Raw genomic sequence first — 8,231 nt, 5'->3', positions numbered from 1 at the left:
ACACAGACCCACCGGCTAACAGTTCACCCCCGGTTCCTACCTAACCAAAACTTCACCTACCTCAATCTTCTCGGAGTGTGCCGGGCTCGAGGCGACTTTAAAGGCTATCCCTCGGCAGCCGAAGCCCCGAATGCCTACCCCTGCCAGGGAAGTATATCCCCACCCAGGATTACTCCAAAAACAAAAAAGGCAAAATAATAAACGAGTGCCTGATGGAAAGACTGAAATCAGCCTAGCTGGACACTCACCTATCTCAACCAGGGAAACTGTCACAAACCTACACACACGCCGGTGATCCACAGCCAAAACCCTCTCCTTCGATGGGAATACTCCCGGACGAGCCCCCACTTGTTACGTTCCCCGCAGCAACTAGGGGATGGGGGGAAGCAACAAAGATAAACCAAAAAGACCCGGGAGGAAGAAGAGGACAAGGAAGCTGACTCAGGGCCAAAATGGAAAACGTTTTTATTCACAAAATAGTAGAAAAAACAGCTAAAATCACTGGTCTCCAAACAAAAGAAAAACAAACACAAGAGCCAGGTTTTCTCACCAAAACTACAATAAACAAACCACAACCAAACAGTTCCAGGATTAGGCATGCTCCTTTCCTCTTAAAGGAGCAGCGCACACTCACTAGACATAGCTCACAACTCTCTCTCTCTCCTAACTGTCACCGCTACAGCCCACCAGCTCACACACCTCTCCCGAAAGGCGTCTCCCTCTCACTTTTAAACATGGCCCCTCAATGAGGTGAGTGAGAACAGCTGCGTATAAGAGGAAGGGGCGTCCACCTGAGAGAGAAAGAGAGAGAGAAAAGAAAACACGCACCCACACATAACCACACACATGACCCCTGGCGCCAGGGTCGTAACACAGACATATAGAGATACCCCCGCTCATCGGACCCTCCGAAATCACGAGGTCTGCCTTGCAAGAAAGAAGACTCAACGCGCTTTCGTATATACCACTGGCCATGGTAAAAAGTACCTAAGTTGAGTCGTCTCACTCAATTGAGTTACAACCGGTTTATTTGTTTATTATAAGTAATGTTACGACTGCAGCCCAAGCAGTTAATTAAAAGTTAGAAGCGACCGGATTCCTTCTGACTTAATCGCTGTGCACATTATTTGATCAGAGACTTTTCCTCACGAATGACGAAGCTTTGGATCAAGGAATTCTCTGCACCTTTACAGGCACGACCCACGAGCCTTCTGTAAACCTCCGCGAGCACCCGAACCTTCGGGACATCTCTGCATTCTTGCATAGTTGCAAGATACTGGAAGTAAGGCTGGCATTTGGGCAAACTAGTCTTAGGAATTAGCTTTATGAAGTAGTGTGAATTTAAACTCAGAAACTGTTTAATTGTGCACGCTGTAGACACTTAGAGTGTCGAGTTGATCATTGTGTTCTACATTGTTCTCTCCGTTGTTTTAATAGATAGGTTGTTGCATGCTTTTCTCTATCCTTTCTAACACCCCTTAATTTCATTATTATGCACACTTTGACCTCATCAAGATTTCAGTGGATTTGGTAATGTTATAAGGTAGTGGAATTAGCAACAACAACGAATTCCTTTGTCTCAAGAAGACCATGAGGTGATTTTCCCTTCCCCCCAACACCTTAGATAACATTCCAATCTCCAAATTTTACAATGCATCCTCACACATACACATATTCTGTCCGCGCACCTCCCGCACGCATACTCAAACTCTCTCTCTCCTCCTCTCTGCCTTGCACTCCTCCCTTCTCACACTGCGCAACCACGCACGGGACATGCCCTAAGAGCTCAGTCGCTCGCTTGGCAGCAAGGAGACAATATCTCTCTCTCTCTTATCTCCCTCTCATACACACACACACACACACACACACACACACACACACACACACACACATGCTCACACACACACGCTCATTGAGTATACTACCTCACTGTTTATGCCTTGTATATATATATTGCTGCTGACCATATTGAATGTATTCAACTGCTATTACCCATTTAGTATCGTTGTTATAATAAATTCAATTATTCTGTTAAACTGTGCTTGTCTGTCTGTTGCTGCTGTATCCTTGAAGTCACACAATCTCAAAGAACTCCAAATTGCCTTCACCCAAGTGTATATGAATGCTATTGGCTGTAGTGTCTATGTAATACGGTAAGTAATACATTATTGCTGCATCGGTAGTGATCATAATAATTTGGAATATACCATAATTTAGCTGTTTGGTAATTTATTATTAAACACCAAAATTAATGGTATTATTAATGAGACTGATTTAATGAGACTGATCACTTAAGACCAATTGCACGCACATATTTATTGGTGCCCCGAGTGAGGCGATTAGTTTGTTGACTTCTTGAATATTGTTGCAACAACAGATAAATTATCAGTTTGATTAAGCAACCGCCAAGGTATATCCCCAGGTGTGTTAAATGGTTAACAGTAGCGTGATAACCATATCACAAAATACTAATAACCTATTAATAACTTAGGATAAGAGAGAGCATTTCCAAACAAAAACAAACTTTATAAATTGATTAATTAATTACATAGTCAATAGTAATTCATAATAATTAATTAATAAATTGACTCATTGATTAATTAATTACCTAATATCCAACTTAAGTAAAATGGCATCCCCTCGTGTCTCAGAGGCTGAAGACAATGCTCAAGACGTGTCTCTCTTTGATGTCATTGCAGACCTCATTCACTGCTCTGCCTCTGAAAAAGCAAACATTAGGAACATGAGTAAGGGTGAATGCCAAAATAACATAGATAACTCAATAAAACATATGAGAGATCCAAAAAGAACAACTATTAGTGTCCAAGAGGCACTAGGTAGGCTATTCCTGTTACACTTCCAAGATACTGATTTAGAAATCAGATACCTCCATGGAGAGGTTGACAGGCTGACCACCAGCAACACCAAGCTGGCAGCTGATAACAATGATTTATATAGGGAGCATGAGCTCTTGAAAAACTCCCTTGATGATTGCGCCAAAAGGCTAGAGAAAGCCGAAAAGGCTGCCAAGAGGGCTGCCAAGGAGCAGACCCCCCAAGAAGGGCGCGAGGGGCGTGAAAGACCCCCAGCAATGCGCCGAAGCTCAGAGCGGGAAGAGGCATCCGAACCGGACACCGTGGATTACCTGGTCGAGGACCAGACATCCCGCCAAACTCCATCAACTTGCTGCATGACTCCTTCATCGTTTAGCCAGGGTGGAGCCATACTGCGCTCATCCCGAGCCCAGGCCCATAGCACACTCAGGTCAGTGTGCTACAGTATCCCTGATCCATCTTCGGATGAATCAGACTATGAATCTAGTGCGAAACGGGAGCAATACCAGAGTAGCTCAGATAGTGAGTACTCAGGAGAGCCAAGGAGGCAGCACAAGGACATGCACCAAGCCCTTCGCATACGGCAAATTGACCTACTTGCCAAAGATGTTGAGTGATTTGATCCTGACAATAAAAGAACAAATGTAAATGATTATTTGCGAGAAATTGACCAATGCCTGATGGACCTGCTGAAAGCCACAACATGAGAGAAACTTAAACTGATCTGGAAGACCTCCAGTAGCAGCGTTCGTGCCTTTTTAGAGACACTACCCCCAGATGTTCACGATAGCTATTCGAAACTTCGCAATTACATGAGGGAAGAATATGCGCTGTACACTGATGAAACCTCCGCGACATTGTGTGCAATACAAATTAAACAGAAACGGTCTGAGGTGCCTCATGAATATTATAGACAGCTACGTACTGCCTATTTCCAGGGTAGTAGCGCACCAGGTTTGGAAGAAGATAGAGGCTTCAAATCCCTCTTCTTACATAACCTCCACCCAAGCATGTAGACTCAAGTCACACTGGCGTGTCGACAAGGTTTCTACTTAATGAGGGAAATTAGGCAACTAGCCCAAACGACCTGGGAGACCATTGTCAAAACCACAGACAGAAACGATGATGAACCCAGGGTCCTTAGTCTCCAGGGTGCAGACAGGCCCCCACTAGCCTTAGAAGGAGGTGAAGCTCCAAAAGGGGGACCCACCTGGAGAAATCCCGGTCCGAACCACCCCTTGCTGAGCCATCACCAGGGTGAGTGGAAGAATCGGCAAGGTAAGGCCAGGAGAGACCGAGGGCAAGGCCACAGTGACCATGCCAACTGCTCATCATATGAAAAGGGTCATAAGGAACAAGGCGGTTGGCAGCAAGATCGTCATCCCCGCTCTGGCCAGAGATGGCAGGAGCGCTCCGACCGTAGCTCTACACGTAGGGGTAGAAGTGACCAACACAGTGACTCAGACCAACCTGGTAAGTTCCACTCAGAGCTGGATTCTTTGAAAACCCAGTTGGCTGAGGTTAAAGGACTGTTACAGAAGAGGTCGGACCCCTCAACAGATAAAACAAAAGAGCCCAAGAAAGATGACAAAGGCCACCCGCAGGCATGACTAGGCCAGGAACCACGAGTATATCTCGTGAAATGAGGAGAGCCCTGTGAAACAGCAGGTCATGGTCAGGATGTACTGGTGGTGAAGGCAAACACACAAAACGCACCTCTGATGCAGTTCTTAGGCGATCTAGTTAGAAGGGGCAATGCTAAGTGCATTTACCGTCGGGGGCAGGCCAATGTGCCCGCATTGACGCGGCAAGCACGCGGGATCGACGCGGTACGTACCGCATCTGTTTTGAACTGAGCTGCAATGTACCCAAACGACCACCAGGTAGCACTTGGGAGCACTCGCCCCAGATAGCAAAATCCTCCGGCCCCCCTCTACTCACGGGGTAGCCTATTTGCATATGAATAGCAGCGAAACTGCTGCATCAATGGGTAGTCTATTTGCATAAGAATAGCAGCGAAACTGCTGCATCAATGGGTAGCCTATTTGCATATGAATAGCAGCGAAACCGCGCGTGGTCCGAGAATTGCCTGGCTTGCATCGAATTTCCTCACTCAGTATTGGATGAAAACACTACTTTTAAACCAAAGAAATCACTCGTGATTGGTTGGCAGATGCCACTAGGCCTAGGCTATTGGTTACCCTGGGTCATCATAACCACAACATATATATATATATATATATATATATATATATATATATATATATATATATATATATATATATATACGGTATATATATCTGTTGTGGTTATGATTAGCTATGATGCTGTATATTCATGTCATTGTTATCCTATCAATGACACACATTTATTGAGGAAGGAAAATTTGCAAGGAACGTTGTATCAAACAAGAGCTTTATTTTCAAAATCAGAGTAAGTACAAGACGTTAAAAAATAAACAAAATGGCAGCATTCAGTCAAAGACAAACAGTAGTTGCCTATACATTCTCTAGTGCAAGAGAGATGTGCAGGATACAAAACTAAACAAAAGCAAATAAGCACCGTATTTTAGTCCTACAGCTCCATGAAGTGCATGCTTGCGGTCTCTGAGCTGTGGGGAGCAGGCGGCATCGGACCGACATGCAGTCGTCTGTGGTGGGTTGCCCTGTACTTTGGATCTGCCTCAAGCCTTGACTGCAGCGTACCGGTAGCACATATGGCCCTTTTCCACTACCCTTTTTCAGCTCACTTCAGCTCGCTTCAGCTCACTTCAGCCCGACACGGCTCGCGTTTCAACTACCTTAAAACAGCACGACTCAGCTCGCTTCAGCCCTGCTTAGCCCCCAAAACTCGCACGGTTTTGGAGTGGGGCTGAAGTGAGCCAAACCGAGCTGAGTGAGGCTGGGGGCATGAGCAGACACTCCCCTGTGCACTGATTGGTGAGGAGGAGTGTCCTCACACGCCCCGCGAGCACGCTGAGATCTGTAAACCCGGAAGAAGGAGAATTACGAATTACGAGAATTTCTGAAGCCTTATGCGCCTCGTCTCATCTATACGCTCTTGCCAGTATCTGTTGGCGTTGTCGGTGACAACAAGCCACAGCACCAAGACCAGCAACACTAACGACACCATGTCCTCCATGTTTATTGTTTACTATCCGGGCTGTGAGACTACCGCTTAAAAGATCACTGATGTCACTGTTTGCGCCGCTTAACGACATCACGTGACGTCCACCCACTTTCGCTAACTCCACCCAATGTGTCCACCCACTTCCAGCCAGCACGGTTCAGCACGGTTGTAGTTGAAATGCAACTCCAACAGCCCCGCTCAGCTCGACTCAGCCCAACTCAGCACGGCATGGCTCAGCCGCGTTTGTAGTGGAAAAGCGGCAATAGTTCGCTGAGCTCCGGGTTACGGGATGGCGGAGGCTTAACGATCCACCCAGACACCCCATCCACCACCCCATTTTCCTCATCCGACATCAGGTCTACGGTAGCACACTGCCATACATCCATCTCGTCCATAGCAAGGACACCTCGTCTCGCGTCAAACAGCTGTAAAAACGATCGATAAAGAGAATAAGTACTGAGCAATGCACTGCGTATGGACACAACACATGAAAAACACTGAAAAAAAAAGTCACATTGACCAAAACTGAAAAATCTTACCCTCTTTCTTCTGGAGCGACTACGAGCCGGCTACTTCATTGCTTCCGCCTGCAACGAAAGATCAGGCTGCTGGTATCTGTAGCTCCTGCGTAAGGTTTCGTAATACGTCTTGCAGGCAGCTAGAAAAACAAATGAGAGTACGATTAACAACGTAGCAGTAGGCTAAGCTTAATAAGGGAAAGGAAGAAGGGAAGTGTAGACAGCAGAGAAAGGACAGTATAGGCTACCATAATATTTAGTGAAATAGTTGTTACTTACACACAATGTTGTCTTTGTCAGCATCATGAAGATTTGGATTTGTCGACAAAGCCCGCACTAAATAGCTTGTCACGGCTTCGTTATGAGGCAAAGTTAGTCTGTGAAAACAAGATGGCTACAGTTAGGATCAGGCTAGGATCTGCATCTATTAACGTATCTCATACAGAATGAAAGCATATTCTTTAAATCTTACCCTTGCACCGGCTCGTATCGCCTAGTGTTTGTCTCCGAGTTGTGAAGATGGCGTACTGTTTCCTATGAAAAGAACAAAACAACGTTTTTAAGTCACTTGTCCCTCATAGCTAGCTACTGGCTACTTTTAGCTTGGGCTAGCTGCTATGCTTACTTTTAGGCTATTTAGCTTAGCTAGCAGACACCAGACAAATTCTTACCGCAATCATGGGACTCTGCACCCGTCTTTTCTTCCTGGAGTTTGCGTTTTCCCCAAAGTTACATCCCTCCAAAGCAGTCAATCTGTCTTCCACGGTGTTGAATCTGTCATCCATAGAGTTGAATCTGTCGGTTACGAACGTAGTCAGCTCTGCAATCTGACGAGACAACCCACTGAGAGCAGACAGCAGTTTTCTCTCGTCGATCTGCGGACTTCCCGACACAGGTCCATCGCGTCCAGACACAGGAGTCGACGGAGAGTAGAACGCGAGGCGCCGTCCAGCCATTGAAGATCACCAAGCAGCAAAAATCCCAGAAACCAAGAGAAAGTTCCGGAGCACATGAAAACTACGGTACCTGGTAAGCTACGGTACACCTGTTTATACTGTATGAGCCACGCCCATGACCGCCTGGTCCTGGTCCAATCACATGCGAGGTTATTGTTATACGGTACATGCTCGCATGTTTGTGATATAAACCATTTTGGATATTTTTGAATATAGAAGTATGAAGTTCCTGCTTACTGACTGAATTAAATAATTCAATTATAAGTAATTTCAAGATTCCCCTGAAATAAACACAGAGGCCACAGATTAGGCTTCTTTTAACAGCAGTTTGAGATGCATATGATTTTTTTAAACTATAGTTTCACAATCTTTTCATACTCAAATGGTCATGTTAACGATGGCCTATTCACAGTGTTCAAACTATGCCGATATTTTCGGGGGGTCCCTTTTTTTCCCTTGGGGGGGGGTGCTTGTGCTTGCGCTTGTCTCAGAGTGCGGCTCTCCAAACACATGAGAAGCCTATCTTACGCACATATCACGCGGACTCCACACCTCCACACACGCATCGCGTCTGAAGTCATAACTCATCAGGGGAAATCATGTCCGCATTGGCATGTTCAAAAAACAACCTCGCATCAACAATGATATCAACGGGAACATTACCAATGGTAACAATGGGAAAATTCTGGGGACACAAACTAGTAGAAAGGAAGTGTGTTGGCACTGTTGGCACACTTCCTTTCTACTAGTTTGTGTCCCCAACCTGGCAGCAGCAGTCGTTGTCATATCGGTTT

At 45.7% G+C, this 8,231-nt stretch overlaps 1 long non-coding RNA gene across 1 annotated transcript; it reads right to left on the bottom strand.

Annotated features, from left to right (window-relative positions):
• Positions 1-6,153: 6,153 nt before the first annotated feature.
• LOC132888811 (uncharacterized) lies at positions 6,154-6,858 on the bottom strand. The gene is made up of 3 exons (XR_009654979.1): positions 6,761-6,858; positions 6,503-6,621; positions 6,154-6,388 (listed from the first exon to the last, which is right to left on the bottom strand). It is a non-coding gene; the product is annotated as an uncharacterized LOC132888811 (long non-coding RNA).
• Between the last annotated feature and the right edge of the window lie 1,373 nt (positions 6,859-8,231).

The sequence above is a fragment of the Neoarius graeffei genome, chromosome 7 (genome assembly GCF_027579695.1).
Source record: "Neoarius graeffei isolate fNeoGra1 chromosome 7, fNeoGra1.pri, whole genome shotgun sequence".
NCBI classification, from domain to species: Eukaryota; Metazoa; Chordata; class Actinopteri; order Siluriformes; family Ariidae; genus Neoarius; species Neoarius graeffei.
The sequence above is the reverse complement of the archived record's forward strand: the minus strand, read 5'-3'. Positions and strand labels throughout refer to the sequence as shown.